The 16,425-nt window shown below is 33.3% G+C and overlaps 1 protein-coding gene across 1 annotated transcript in view; it reads left to right on the plus strand.

The window, feature by feature from the left end:
- Positions 1 to 214: 214 nt before the first annotated feature.
- The window catches only part of LOC118181994 (flavin-containing monooxygenase 5-like), a 72,688-nt gene continuing 56,477 nt past the window's right edge, over positions 215 to 16,425 (plus strand). Inside the window, exon 1 of the mRNA XM_035351248.2 lies at positions 215 to 359. The gene's annotated coding sequence lies outside the window, so the exon portion shown is untranslated. The remainder of the gene's footprint in view (positions 360 to 16,425) is intronic.

A 16,425-nucleotide genomic window follows, 5' to 3' on the forward strand; every position in this document is an offset into this window, starting at 1 on the left:
TTTTAATGATACCGTTCGTGCACGCAAGATATACCTTCTGACTGCCTTGAAAAACTTGACCCTCTATTTCAGCCTTCCCCGTCTGTGCTATTTTCCGAACCTTTGACACTTGATTCACGGAAAAAAGAATGACAGAATGAAGTTCAGATAATGAGAGAAAATTTTCTTTTACGGAAGTAGCTAGTTAGTGACCCAGACTATGCTTTATGTTTCTCATCTGATTTGACTTTAGTTAAATGACGACCGAATCATATACTCAGTTTCTTGCAATATGTTGTTTGAAGGTCTGTTCTCTTAAAGGATTATTATTTCTGACAGTTAGTTAACATTCAACTCTTCGTAACACGGAGCAGTTACAGGTAAGAGAATAGCATATATTTCCGTCTCTCTTCCTTGCATGATATATTTTAAAGAAGCTTACATTTTTAGGATCACATGAACATTTGAATGACTTAAAACATGAGGAAATGAGATATATTATTTTAGGATTTATAGATACCGATTAATTCTGTATTTATTAACTTCTTTTTGAAATATATACAAAGTTTAGCCTTAAAAGAGTTACAGTTAGTAATTTATTGTAATTATTTAATTAATATTTTACGAAAATGAATTCATGTTCATTAATACTAAATTGATTTATAAAAGAGATACTGATACGATTCACTTTGCTTTGAATGATGAGAAGAGCTAATTATTTTTAAAGTGATAAATAAACATAGATAACTTAATTTCAAAATCTTCCAGTGATCTTGAAAACATCATGACAGAATCCTGGCATTAAAATTATAATAATAAATTTGTTTTTGTTTCAGCAAAAATTGTCTTAATTTTTAAAATATTTTGTAGAATTATTTTGTGATCTGCTACTTTAAATTCATAATCGTTATGGTCTTGTTATTCAAATTTATAATCGCTATGGTCTATGCTATTTGCTTTTTTTATAAATGTTTAGTTTCAGAAATTACCTGTCGTCTGATATTATTGATATTTGCTTTATTTTTGGAAATAATCGCTTAATTATTTATTACTATAATATTAATAATAAAAAAACTCCGTTCTTAAAAAAGAAAAGAAAATTTGCTAGAAATAGCTTTGCTTTATCTCAAAATGTGGACAAAATTTGTCTCAAAGTTTACCTGCATCAGTTTTGAAAAAGAGAGAAATTTAGACAAATATTAACAGCTAAAACAAAGCATAAAACATTAAACTGCAATTTGGAAACTTCAGATTACGATCTAAAACATCAAAAAAGAGTTCATCATAAAATGTTTTAAATGAACAAATATTTAAATTTAAAAAAAATACAAAAAAGTATGCATTATTTCGCATTTTTTTCTTAAATAAAAACGACTACTGTTTCCAGCTCACAAAATTAAAACTTTCAGGTTTAAAAACTCCAACACTTCTTTTTGCATTTATTTTTATTCAAAATGGTGACAGTAAAAAAATTATCAAAATATGAAGAAGTTATATTATCAATTGAATAAAAATGTATAGCGAGAGGTTTGCCGTCTATTCATTTCTCCAAAATTTCGTTATCGCCGCTCGATTTTACTTAGAAAGTAGACGACAATGTAGAGTATTCTCTTCGATGTGTTATAGGAAATTAGGAATATGTTTTCACTTATCCTATATGTGGTATAAAATAACACTTGTTGCTAAACGTTAATAAGAAATACAGCTAAAATAACTTTTTAAATGATTCATTTTCTCACTCTGATCAACAACGCAGTTTTATAATTTCGAAGATAAACAAAAGATCTCATGCATCGTCACTGGAGATAACGTGGTCTCGTATTTCTGATTTTAATTTGTTACTAAATTATGTATTTTTTGTATTATTGTGTATCAAATTGAAAATAATAACACTTGATTGAGATGTTAATAAATACATCCGTCGAATGTATAAATTTCGCATGCACTATTTTAATATAATTTAAATTTTTGAATGGATTTCTTTGTACCTAACACTGTTGCTATTATTATACAGGAAGTTTAAGTATTTTACAATTATTAGAAACGGACATTTTTTAAATTCTGTTATGGCTTGTAAAATCAGGACTTCGTAAAGACATTAGGTATTTTGGAAGCAGAAAAGATGAAAAATGCGCATCGCCTTCGCAGGTAATCGAACCATGGGCCACTAGAATACACGCCCAGCGTACAGACCACCACACTACGAAGGCATGCTAAGAAGGCCGGATAAATACCTTATAACTTGAATTCAAATGTCTCATCATATGCCAACAATAAAGGTACCGCTTCATTAAAAAGCCAAGAAATATTTTAATCTGTATTTGTTGGTGATCTGACAAGATATGCCTTCGCATTTCTTTTTTATTTAAATCTCAAAGGCTTAGGAGGATTCAGATGATGCTTTTTGTAAAACTCATTTTACTTTCTTCCCTTCAGTTTATTTCCAATTTTGAAATACATTCAAAAAGTAACAAGTTTAAAATTCAAGTATCAGTTTTTATCACTGAGATCCGAACTTCGGAGATCCTCGTCCTTATACGAATACGCTGCAGCTGCTCTACTGAAATCAGTCACCAATGTCATGTTATTCTGTTTAAAATATGATTTAATCTTGTCTGCTTGAACTGACAAGGGATGTCTGAGTGACTACTTTCACAAAGCAAAATATTTGCCATTCCTACTTCATTAGAAATATATAATGCGTCTTATACTTATTATGCGCTATTAATCTCACTATTTAAAAGAATGGATGAATAGAATATCAAGAGTTAATACAAATATTTCAAATTTTATCATAAATGGGCCTTTCTTTTAACTTAATCGCTGAAGTAATAGAAATTTAAATTTGTAACGGAGGGTAGAATCATTCAGAAATGTAATATTTAATCAATCCTGAACAGTAGTATATTTTACTCCTATACATTTTCTGAAAACGGGTAGAGATGTGTAGAACTACAAATTTTGCTAATTAACATATCTATCTGAGCTATGGTAAGAAGGGATTTATCACATTTCCTGCTCCAAAATATCTCTACGGTTCGATCCGAATTAAAATTTGGTTGACAATTAGAAGCTATCATCTAAGTTTGGTCGACAGAGTCTCGTACTTCACCTCTATCGCACTTTAAACATAGAGTAATGGAATAATGTAGTGTATTAACGCCTTACCTCCTGCATGTTTTTGTGGTATAAGTGTTTAGGACGTCCATTTGGTAATTTGACATAAGTTCGAATTCAAATGAATGGGCTGACTGCATGGGGCTGCCGTATTTTATCATCTCTTAGGAGATAGTCCAAGAATACTTTGCCATAATTAAATAAACGATTCGTGGTTCGAAACCCAGAGAGAATAAAGTTATTTTTCCGCGTTTCTTGTTCCAAGGAAGATAAAAGTCTCTATAACGTTTAATTTAATTAAAGTTAATGAACTCATTATATTTATTTTTTGTGCTAGACAGTCTGATTTAATTGAACGTAAAATGCTAAAATCATATTAAGTAATGAATTTTCAAATGTAGTTAACTTTTCAGGAAGATCGAATAAATTAATGTTTCTGACAACACATTTTAAATAAAAGTTTGCGATTGAAGACGTAAAAGAGACTTTAATTAGTAAGGCTATCTCTCTAACATGGTGTCCGAAATTAAAAGATTTTTCATATTTGGTCTCTTATCTCCAAAACTAATTGACAAATTTTAATGAATTTAGATATGCAGAAGGTTGATATAATCAAAAAAACTGTACCATGCGACAGCCATGGTATTATACTTAAAGCCATGTATGATTATACTTAAAACCATTTGTATAATACCATGTATGATTATACTTAAAGCCATTTGCGGTGAGCTGACCTAAAACAGAAGTTGCAGAATCGAACAGGAAAGGAGGCTAATAGAGAGTATTATCCCATTCAGCAATCATAAAGCCAGTGGCGGAGCTACTAATTTTATCGCTCAGGGCGGTCCTTGAATTTGCAGTTTCTTTTGATATACAAGCATGTCAGAATAACTTATAGAGAAATAAAACTCTAAGTTTATTTTTGTAGAAAATCTTTAATTCCAACATTTCAAAATTATATTAGCATTCTGTTTGCTTTTTGTCCGCAAAACTATCGATGACAGTGCATAGCTCTATTTAATTGCCTCAAGTCCTGTTATGTGGACAGTATAGAAAGATTCTTTAAATGCAAAACTTGTATCTGCATTTTAAAAACCTCTTTAATGATTCTTATTTTGAAAATTCTATGCAGTTCAATAGAAAGATTTCATTTGACATCATAGTTTTGAACGTCCACAAGGGAACCACTAGGATCCAAGGTAAAAAAGAAATTTTGCCCACTAATTTCTATTTAGAATATTTGCTATTTTATACAAACGTAACACCTGCTCCTACTGTTGCCAAGAATACATCATATAGATGAACCTTCTTTTACTCGGAAAACCCTACTTAGGGGATTGTGCGACATTTTACTTTATAAAGTAACGGAAAATCCCACAGAAAATTACAGAATAATCTATTCTCTAATCCTTAAACGTGTCACTCTAATGTCATTGTACGAATAGTTATTATTCAAAATTGGTTTGAAGAAATGTGATCTACGAATGGGGGAGGGATGAAAGAAAAAAATTGAGAATCGGATCGTTGTCCTGTTTACAGGACACCTATGAATTTTAAAAAATACAATATTTTTATTTCTAGTACTATAAATCTGCTAACAGAAATGTATATCTATCTCTGTTTAAGAAAAAAATATAGATTTTAATCCTAAGTAACAGCTCAGAAATAAATCATTTGTTAATTCATTCGTACATTTATTTTTTAACTGTATAAATGTAATGCACTTAACATATTATGCTTTATTATATGGATTATGTCGCATTTCATTGCCTGTTTACATTACTGTATTCTGTTATATGTTATATTCTTTTGTAAATTAATATGTATATAATCTTAGTACTATTTGTGCCAGCAAATGTTAATGTTTTAAGTAAGAAAAGTTTAATTTGCAGAAAAATAGCTTCAAAAAACTAGTCAAAGCATTAATATTATCTATAATTTATTGAAACAAAAAATATTGTTATTGCGTGCTCTAAAATGTTGAGTAACCTTCAGAAAAAGGCATTTTTTGCTAGTTTTACCGAATTTTATTTAGTTACTGAAGGTAGTTTGAACGTTACTTTCGCAACATTTTTGGTTATGAAAGATATAAAGAAAAATTTTACGGAAATCACTGGTAATTGTCTGGTACACGAAAGCGGTTGCAAACTTTGAAAGACAACATATGTCAGTAGCTTACATATGATTTTGTTTCAGAGAGTACACAAACAACAGAAAATTCTCAAAAGGCAAAGAATATTATTTTACGTATTTCAGAATAAAATTACGTAAATGCATAATTAATATATATTTACGAAATACGGAGCATAAAATAAATCTCTAAAACTCCCGTTTGCGTGATAACAATCTTAACTTGCGTGCACTCAAATGTTTAAAATTCTATTAAAATAAATTTACCTTTCCCATTAAGTGAACTGTTAAATTATGAATAAATCGGATTTTCTATATTACTATTATTCTAAAAACGTCTTAACTCTCTTTATCTTAATATAATGGCGTGCATTTTGTCATCTATTCAAACGTTCTTATTTCCCCAGGTTAGTCAAGGATTTCGACTTCTAATAATCCTGCAGAAGCTTGTCTTCCGCATCGAATAAATATTCCATTTTGTTAAAGAGTAACGAATAAACTGAACTTTTTAAAACTCGTTTGATTTAATAGAACTTTGACTATTTGAAAAACAGTAGATAAATTCGCTAAATGATAAAATAATGTAAGTTTTAACAACTATCCCATACACCAGCCACACAAACGTACTGGCAAGGCAACAGAAGGCTCAAAAGGTTAAAAATGTTTGTTCTAATATTATGTAAAGCTGATAGAGTATATTTACAAATTAGTTATGTAATTGCTAAATGAATTCCTTTTTACTGAAAACAAATTCAAGATTTTTTTTAAATATACTAATAAATTTATCAAAAATGTGTTTGGATCGTTTCTTAATAGACATGCTTTGATGAATGAAGCAAGTTCGTTTAACAGAGACTGCATGCAAGGCATTAGAGACAATAATTTAATAGGCAAGTGCTGTATTGATAAAATACGATTTTATATGTCTAAAGCCAATTGTAATATCCTAACTAAATAGAGTTCTTTAAAAACTAGAATGCTGAAGAACTATGCAGCGACTATTCTCTGAGTTCTTGTACGTGTAACTATTCCGGAGAAAGGTTAAAATACCCTTTTATTTCAATTAAAAATATATTTACAGATGGCCCTTCTTGGCCATACAAGAAGCCACTACTTGGGCTTTACTTCAAAGTATAAAATATAAAACTATACTAATACTAAATAAATTTAATCAGCCGAAGCTGCACAAAATCAAACTCGCAGAGTTGGCCCTTAATTTAAGAATCACTGGCGTATACTAGCAGGCAAGTATTAAGTACGGCCGTAGAATAGCAAGCTTTAAGTAATAGCAACTACGTAGCAGAAAGGCGGAACATGCTCTCCTACCGTAGTAACTCAGACCTCAGTTTAAATACTCGTTCCTACCTTATTTGCATAAATCGAAATACTGAAACCTCATTATGGTGCGGAAATGCAGGTAGCAAATTGAAAGGTAAAGGAAAGGCTTGTTCCAAAATAAAAATAACTATTAGAAAAGTAAAGTAAAGCCCTACACAGTATTACGACTATTATAACTGATTTTAGCAAAACACACGCCGGCCATCTGCCTATTGTGGTCTGGCATCTGCTTATGAGGTCCTCAGTGGACGATCTTTTAATGAAAACTGGCAAATATTTATATTACATATTAAAAAAACTACGAAAACTTCATTCAACCAGCCTCGACAACCATGAATATAATGCAGGAACCACCAGGGATATAATCGGTGTTTTCCAGTTTCAGTCACTTGGCGTCTGATAAGTTATCCGTAAAAAATGTCTTTTTGCGGTAGCTGTAAAAGTTGGCAATACAACTAATATTCAACAACGAAACCTTTTCTTATATTATATGGGCATCAATGTCAGTTCTAGAGACTTCCGAATTCATTTTAGTCTTCATAATAAAACATTTTGAATATCTCAGTAATTCATTTACTTAGTAAACATTTTAAAAACACGTGAGCAGTGGCAATTCATTCATTGGTAAAGAGTTCTAAAAGTAAGATTGGAGTTATGCACTTTTTTCTTGAGAACTGAAAGAAAAACCGTAAATGAATTAAGCGCTTAAAAAAACTAAGGTTTTTTTCTTTTCTATACTGGTCTGAAATTTTTCGTCCCTGTCAATCTTTTCTTTGTGAATGTCTTGGAGACAGTAGCTAAAAAATGTTACATTTTTGGATGATAAAAATTTAATTCTGTGCCCGTGTGTACAAGATTCATATAAGCGAAAAAAAAGGAAAGAAAAGAAATCATAACTTTTCTTACTGAAATATTGGATGCAGTGGAAATCCCAATTTCTGCCGACAGGATAAGAATGTTCAGCATAACGCCAAGGATTATTATGCTCCAAATATATAGTCAAACAACCCCATCTTAATTTAAAATGTCAAATTCTAAAATCAGCTAAAATAATGTGTAATGAACATTTAATAATGTTATAGTAAGCTAAAACTGAATCAGGACCAAACTATAACGGGAGGTAAGATTATCCACTAATTATTTAATGCGGGATGAAGAAACCTATGAATGTTGAAAAGAAATTACGGTAACAAAACGGGAAAAATATATGAAAAACATTTAAAATATACTAAGGTACATTAAAAGCATATCAGAGTAAGTGATGAAAACCACTCTCTCTTAAATACAGGTATATATTAAAATGAAAGACCTGTTAAATAAGACGATCAAGTGTTACATCACAGCTATTGAAATACCTCTGGAAGGTGCATTAAGATAAAGACATTCTAATAAGATGTGATCCACCGAAAGAACAGAATTACAAAATATGGGCTAACCCTCAGCTTTTAAAAGGTAATTAATTATGCGTAACTCGAGAACGGCCAATTCTAAGACGAGTTAAAAGGAATCTTCCCGGTCTGTACTGGTCTCCCAATATTCTACTCTAGGTTTAATATTCCGCAGCTTAATCGTGGAGCTGAACGTCTCACAGTTACTTCCACTTACACAGGATCTTCTGCTCGATGACAATGTTGATATCTCTGAATGTACATTTCAACAGTAAACTTTGCTGTGATATCTATGAGATCATTCCCCTTTATCCCTACATGCCTGAGTGCCCATCAGCAAATAATCTAATATCTACTGTTCTTCAAGTTAGACTTTAATTTCAGAACTTGAATAATAACAAGATTCTGGGTGTTGTAAAATATTTCTAAAGCTTTTAGTGAACTGAACGTTGTTCGTATAAATAATGACCTTCTTTGGCATAGTTTAGATAGGAAGGAGAGTGCATAGTATACAGTAGTCAATTCAGGGGTAAAAAAAAAAAAAAAAAAGAAAAAGAAAAAAAAAAAAAAAGAACCGAGTAAATATCACGCAAACGGTTGCCCTTCATATGATTGCTAATCTCAAATGATGCTCCAATATGGTTAAATTCTTTTGAACCGCCTTCTGTATATACAGAAATGTACCTGCTGTATTTTTGTCTATGCTCAAGGAAGAACTGTCTATATACGATGTCGTTAATATTTCTTTTGCGAAGGTAGGGAAGTGCATTAAGAAGGTAGATACGCTCATCCTTCCAAGGTAGAATTTCAGAATGCTTATGTATACACATCAGATGCGAACTTCTTAAATCAAATGACGAACCTTTAAAGAGAAAGAAAGCACATAAGATGGCCGTGTCTCAAATAGAGGTTCAGACACGTCATTAAGTAAAAGCAGCTTACGCGGTTGTTGAAGTTGTTGCAATATATTGAATACCAACGATGCTATAAATGTTCTTGCTTCAACTGAAGTAAAGGTTCATAAGAGTCGACATATAGGCTTTGAATAGGAGATATCCTGAAAGCACCAGAACAAATCCGCAGGGCCTGATGATGGATAGGATCCAATTTCAGTAAAACTGAAGACCATGCTAATCCACAAGCTACTGAATCATAGTCAATTTTGGAACGGACAAGCGTTCTATAGATGTGAAGCAAAGAGTAACGATCCGCGCCCCAATAGGAGTCCGTCAGCACTTTTAAAAGATTACTTTTCTTTGAAACATTTCCTCTTCAAGCACATATGCGGAAATAATGTTAGTTTATGAAGGAATAACACTATTAAAAATTTTACTTCGGATGTAACTTACACCTCACCGACCAGGCTTCTGACCTAAGCAAAGTGCAAACAGAATTGATGCCTGATCGGTGAGCGGCATTGATTGATAAATTCAAATAAGTTTACATAGTCATAGTGTTACATGGTCACTAGTAGTTTTGTTACATCTTTGCACTTAAAGTGTTCCGTGATTCTTATTTTAATTTTTTTCGTATTAATGAAGTCTTGCATATCAGTATTAAATATTCATTGAATTTATAAGATATTTCTCCCGCCTTTTTAGCATGCCTTCGCGGTGTGGTTGTCTGCACACTGGCCGCGTATTTCAGAGGTCCGTGGTTCGATTCCTGTTGAAGGCGTTGCTCATTTTTCACATCTCATCCTTCCAAAAAGTACCTAATGTCCCAGCAGTGACGCTCGAACTGAAAAGGGTGGTAGATGATGATTCTCCACACCCAGGATTTGGCGATTTGTTCCACTAAAACCTCAGTCGCCCTTTAAAATGGAGAGTATATAAGGTGTTTCGCCCGCCTTCTTAGCATGCTTTCGTGGTGTGGTGGTCTGCACACTGGGCGCGTATTCCAGAGGTCCGTGACTCGATTTCCGGCGAAGGGGTTACTAATTTTTCACATCCCCTGCTTCCAAAAAATACCTAATGTCTCTACAGCTTTATAAGTATTGCACTTGTAATTTTGTCCTTTAAAGATAGATAGTGTCTATTAGCCGTGGTTAGTTTTCAAAGTCCAATTGTTAAATTTTGTATAATATTATAAAATCTCATTCTCTAATATATCCATTTAGCCAGGATCGGGGATCCAGGATCGTGACCCCATCTCACCAGGATGGTGATCAATTGAATGACTACCTCTGGACTGCCACATCCATACTGACAAAGAGTGGGACCCTGGAAGAGGCATAAATTCAAGATAAAAAGTGAACGCGTTATTCCCTGATCCCACTTTTGGAGAGTGAAGTTATACTGTGAGCAAGAATGTAGCTATTGTTATTACGATCTGAGAGCAGATAAATATATTCTTTCGCAATGGCAGACAGCTAATTGCCCCGTTATGGCAGACAGCTAATTGCCGGCGTTACTAATTTTTCACATCCCCTGCTTCCAAAAAATACCTAATGTCTCTACAGCTTTATATGTATTGCACTTGTAATTTTGTCCTTTAAAGATAGATAGTGTCTATTAGCCGTGGTTAGTTTTCAAAGTCCAATTGTTAAATTTTGTATAATATTATAAAATCTCATTCTCTAATATATCCATCTAGCCAGGATCGGGGATCCAGGATCGTGACCCCATCTCACCAGAATGGTGATCAATTGAATGACTACCTCTGGACTGCCACATCCATACTGACAAAGAGTGGGGCCCTTGAAGAGGCATAAATTCAAGATAAAAAGTGAACGCGTTATTCCCTGATCCCACTTTTGGAGGGTGAAGTTATACTGTGAGCAAGAATGTAGCTATTGTTATTACGGTCTGAGAGCAGATAAATATATTCCTTCGCAATGGCAGACAGCTAATTGCCCCGTGAAAGTGAGGACAGCAATAAAATTCGTTGGGCAAGATGATATAATTTTCCACAGTAGAGCCACTACTAAAGCACACTTTTATGAAACAAACATTTATGAAAACAATTATTATCAAAGGCTTCCGTTACTGTAGCACAAAATTTTAATTTTCAGCAAAATAACACGATTGCTCTTGAAGCAAATCTCTGAGAACGTGGTGTAGTGTCATTAGGTTTTTGATGCTGGAGACATAAAAAATAAGCAATGATCTCGCCGGGACTGGAACCTAGACTTCTCGAATACGAACCGAGTATGCTACCGTCACACCACGAAGGCATGCGGAAAGGAGGTAGAAAATACCTTATACACTCTTCCTTTTAAACGGCGATTGGGCATTAGGGAACTTAGTCGCCAAATCCTGGTGGTGAAGACTCATCATTCACCACCTTTTAGTTCGGGCGCCAATGTACATTCATTAAGTTTTTTTATGCTGGAGACATGAAAATCGAGCAAAGCCCTCCCCAAGACTCGAACCTGGACCTCTCGAATACGCGCCGAGTGTGCTACCGCAACATCACGAAGGCATGCAGAAAGGAAGGAGAAAATACCTTATAGTGTTATGCAGAAAATATTATAGGAAGATCTTGACCAGCTATGATCATGGATTTTACTATCACTGAAAATGTGAATGAGAAAGCGCATTTTAAATATGGAACGGGTAATTAATTCCATGTATTTATTTATTTATTTATTTATTTTTTTGGTTGTTGTTATTTACAACATAGCTTACTTTCTTCCTTTATCCTTTCGTTGATGATTAAAATATAAAAAAAGGGTTAAATTCTAACTTTTGTAAGACAAATCCATATATTTCGTATCTCACAACTGTTTTTAACTATATAAATATTGCTATATAACTATTAAAATGCTCATAGTTCGACCTTGATTCACGCCCAGGCGAACGGGTTGACTGCATGTTTGATTTTCGTGGTTTTTTCATGCATAACAAGGCCCACCAGCGGCCGAGCGGTAAAGTCGCTGAACACTGGTAGTTCGGTCTGAGGTTCGAATCCCGCGAACTGGCTGGCTGCATGGGCGTTTTCGTGGTTTTCCCCACGTGTAACGTGTATACGAGTCAGTTTCCCTTAGAAAGTCCTCATCCCCTTAGGCATCCTTTCCCTTAGGCAGATAGCCCTAGTGTGCTTTGCCATAATTAAATAACTCAAACCCATGCATAACGTAAATAATTTTCCTTAGAAAGTCCTCCACGGAGGCATCCGTTCTGTTATTAAGGTAGTCTCGAATGCTTTAGCATAATTAATGAATCTGACCTAGATATGTTATTCAAATCAAGGTGCTTTTATTATATAAATACTACTACTAATAATAATAACCTAACTCTTGTCGTGGAGTCTAACTGTTCGTTAGTACAACTGCTCAGTTCTAGTGTTTATCATAACTGTTGCTTACAGTCATTTTTACATTACGAATTGTTATGATGTAAATTATTCAGCTTATATTTAATTTTACATATATTTCGATGTTAAAATTTGAAATAAAAGAAGTGATCTTTGCCTTATTTAAAGTGGATGACATTATTTCTTAATTTAAAATTACTTGTTGCAAATTTTAAATTTGTTGAAATAGAATATAGTAATTTTGTTTCAGAATTACTACTTTTTCAAACCAAAATGAAATCAAAAGCATTTTATCAAACAGACATCAAAAATGATAACTACAATATAAGTACTTCAATTTTTGGTATTTTCAGATGAAACCTAAAAACATTGAAGTTTAAATTAATAAACATGCCAAAAAATACATTTTAAAAATGAGTTTGCTGAACAAAATTCGCTTAAAATTATTCTCGATAGAACCGGCATGCTTGAATTTTAATGACAATTCGGATTTGAATGTCGTAAAATTACTACCAAGAATTTTGAACAGCATTAGTTGACTGAATAGGATTTTACTTCCTGTACAAAAGAAATCCAAGTAAGCTGTTTCTCATCGTTGCAGGAGTTAGCTGTAGTAAATTATATGCTTTGGAATAGATAAAAGTTTGTTGAGACATCATATTCTTAAATAGGGATTTCTTACATAGATGTGCGATGAACTGTTAAGTCCGAAATATATTCTAAGCATTAGGAACGGTTTCCTCTATGCATCATCCTTCGGGCTGTAACAGTTCACTGCACATTTCTGAAAAAAAAAAAAAAAAAAAAAAAAAAAAGAGATGCATTTGAAAATAAAATAGCTTCAGCAAGGAATAGGATGATTTACTATATGAGAGAAAGAACAGATGTACTTCTGCACATCTTTTAACTAAGTAAACGGATGAGAAAAAGGTTTCAGGTTAATAGAATCCCACATATCTTCTTTAAACCTCTCTTCCTGGCTGTTTCGATACAGACTTTTCCTGAAGCGCATTGAATTCAGTTATAACTCAGTGCTTCTCAAGGCAGAACTTGATTTAAAACTCTTTGAAGAAAAGTAAAATGGCGTCAAGCGCGGCGTTAATCTCTTCTTTGGAAAAAGAAAGACGGTAACAGTGCTTGCATACAAATCTTAGTTTTTCTTAAAACATTCTCAATTATATAAGAATAATTTTACATATTTAATCAAGGTATGGGAGAGGATAGATAAAACTTTGAAATGCTTGAATTAATGATTTATATCTGAGTTAAAATGTGTCTATAAATTTTAAGAGTACTTAAAACACAATTGTTGCTTACGTTGCTGTTATTTAAAACATACTGCATTTTACGCATCAAGCCTTCTTCTTGAATCTTGATACATATTCCAGACAAACCATTTAAGGGATATGGTTATGTAAAAAATGTTTTAATAGCTCTTCACATGCATATTACTTCCAACATGTTTTACAATTTCCCTCTTTCACTGATTTATGCATTTCATGCTTTATTTTATATGCAATGAAACAAATAACCGTTATTATTCACATACAAAATTGGATATTATAACATATTGCAGAATAGCTACGTGATTTAGGCAAAGAATATAGTTTTAAGAGATTTTTATGTTGATGATATGTTAACTGGTGTAAAAGATAGTTCGGAAGGTATTGCATTGATAGACGAATTGCAACATCTGCTAAAAAGTGGTGGCTTTGATCTTCACAAATGGTCGACAAGTGAACCGTCATTGTTAAAAACCTCTGGCTTAACAAACACAGATAGTGACAATATTCATCGTGTAATAGAAGACAAACCATTGAAAGTTCTGGGATTGGAATGGCATCCGGACAATGATGAATTCAAATGTAATGTCGGTGTAATAGAGTATCAAAGTGTTCCGACTAAAAGAATTATTTTGTCATTCGTAGCAAAACTATTCGATCCATTGGGGTGGATAGCTCCGTTTGTAATTCTCGCTAAAATGATCCTTCAGCAATTATGGAAATTACAGTTATCATGGGATGATCCTGTAACAGAAGAGATTGATCGAAATTGGAGAAATCTATGTAGAGAAGTTAAACTTTTGAATTCTATAAATATACCTAGGAAAATTCTGCTACCTGATTATTTTCGATGTGAACTTCACGGATTTTGTGATGCGTCTGAAAGAGGTTATGCAGCAGTTATTTATATCAAAACTTTCAATAACTCTGACATTAATGTTAAACTCGTAACAGCTAAAACTCGTGTAGCACCATTAAAATCTATTACGATTCCAAGACTGGAATTATGTGCAGCAGTGTTATTGGCACGCTTGATTCAGTCTGTAAAAGCTGCATTAGTTATAAATTTTGATTTAGTGCAAGCTTGGAGTGATTCACAAATCGTGTTGTCATGGCTAAGGTCAGATCCTAAAAAATGGCAAGTATTCGTATCCAATAGAGTTTCTGAAATACAATCCATCTTACCACCTGAGAACTGGAGTCATGTTGATGGAAAGGAAAATCCAGCTGATTGTGCTTCACGTGGATTATTTCCTGCAGAACTATTATCTCATCAATTGTGGTGGAATGGTCCTTCTTGGTTAAAGTACAGTGAGATTGCCTTATCTAAAAATGTTCTTATAGATGAAGGCATTACCAGATGCACGTAAAACAGTCTCATTTGTAGTTTCTGAACCTGTACAGGAACTTGCTATTATATCAAATATATCTTCATTTCCAAAGTTACAACGCATATTTGCTTGGATATTAAAATTCATATCGAATTCTAAAGTAGCATATCTAGAAAGAAATACGTCTTTTTTATCTAGTAATGAAATTCGAGCTGCAACTTTCTGTATTGTCCGAATAATACAGCGATTTCACTTTTTTAAAGAAATTCAATGTTTGGAGTTGGGAAAGGACTTACCTACAAACAGCAACCTCCTTAGCTTGTGTCCAATTTTAGATGACAACAAAGTGTTACGTGTAGGAGGAAGACTGAAAAATGCGCAACTATCAGAAAATGAAAAACATCCAATCTTATTACCTTCAAAACACAATCTGACAGAAATCATAATTAGACACTTTCATGTCAAATATCTGCATGCAGCACCGGAACTTCTTCTATCTTTAATTAGACAGCAATTTTGGATCATAGCTGCTAGATCTGCTATCCGAAAAGTAGTGAAATCTTGTATTACGTGTTGTAAACTTAGAGCTAAAACTGCAAGTCAAATAATGGCTGATCTACCGGAATCTAGAGTAACACAATCGCGACCATTTCATCGAACTGGAATAGATTTTTCTGGACCGTTCATGATTAAACATCGTGCAGGACGTGGACAAAAATCATTTAAATATTACGTATGCTTATTTGTGTGTTTTGTAATCAAAGCAGTACATCTTGAAGTGGTAGAAGATCTGTCAACAAAGACATTTTTAAGTGCATTGAAACGATTTATTGCAAGAAGAGGGAAACCATTTGAGATTTATAGTGACTGCGGTACTAACCTTAAAGGTGCAGACAAAGAAATCAGAAAATGTTTTTTGCAATGTAAGCAAAATCAAGAAATTCACAAATTTTTGTCTTTAGAGGAAATAAAATGGATATTCAACCCGCCATCATCTCCCCATTTTGGTGGACTATGGGAATCGGCAGTAAAATCAATGAAATTACATCTAAAAAGGACTGTTGGTGATACTGTGCTGACCTATCCGGAATTTCAGACCTTGATAGCGCAGGTTGAGGCTTGTCTCAACTCTAGGCCATTGTGTCCAACATCGGCTAATCCAAATGATTTAACTGCATTAACACCTGGTCATTTCCTAATAGGAACGTCTTTAACTGCCATACCTGAACCAGACCTAAATTATAGTTCCTTCAATCACATTGACAGATGGCATGTGAGACAGTTTATTTTTCAGCACTTCTGGAAAAGATGGAGTCGAGAATACCTGTCTCAGCTTCAACAAAGACCTAAATGGCAAAAAAGTCAAAACAATTTAGAAGTCAATGACTTAGTCCTCATCAAAGAAGACAACCTTCCACCTCTTAAATGGAGGTTAGGGAGAATAATTGCTGTTCATCCGGGCTCAGATCAAAGAGTCAGAGTTGCTAGTATTAAAACTGGTCATGGTGTCATAAAAAGACCAGTCGTGAAATTGTGTCCTCTTCCTATTCAGACTAAAAAACTATGAACTGCTTCGCATATAATATTTTGTATTATTTTTTC

The sequence above is a fragment of the Stegodyphus dumicola genome, chromosome X2, assembly GCF_044657685.1.
Source record: "Stegodyphus dumicola isolate Sdum_Otavi_A_Nest chromosome X2, ASM4465768v1".
Lineage (NCBI taxonomy): Eukaryota > Metazoa > Arthropoda > Arachnida > Araneae > Eresidae > Stegodyphus > Stegodyphus dumicola.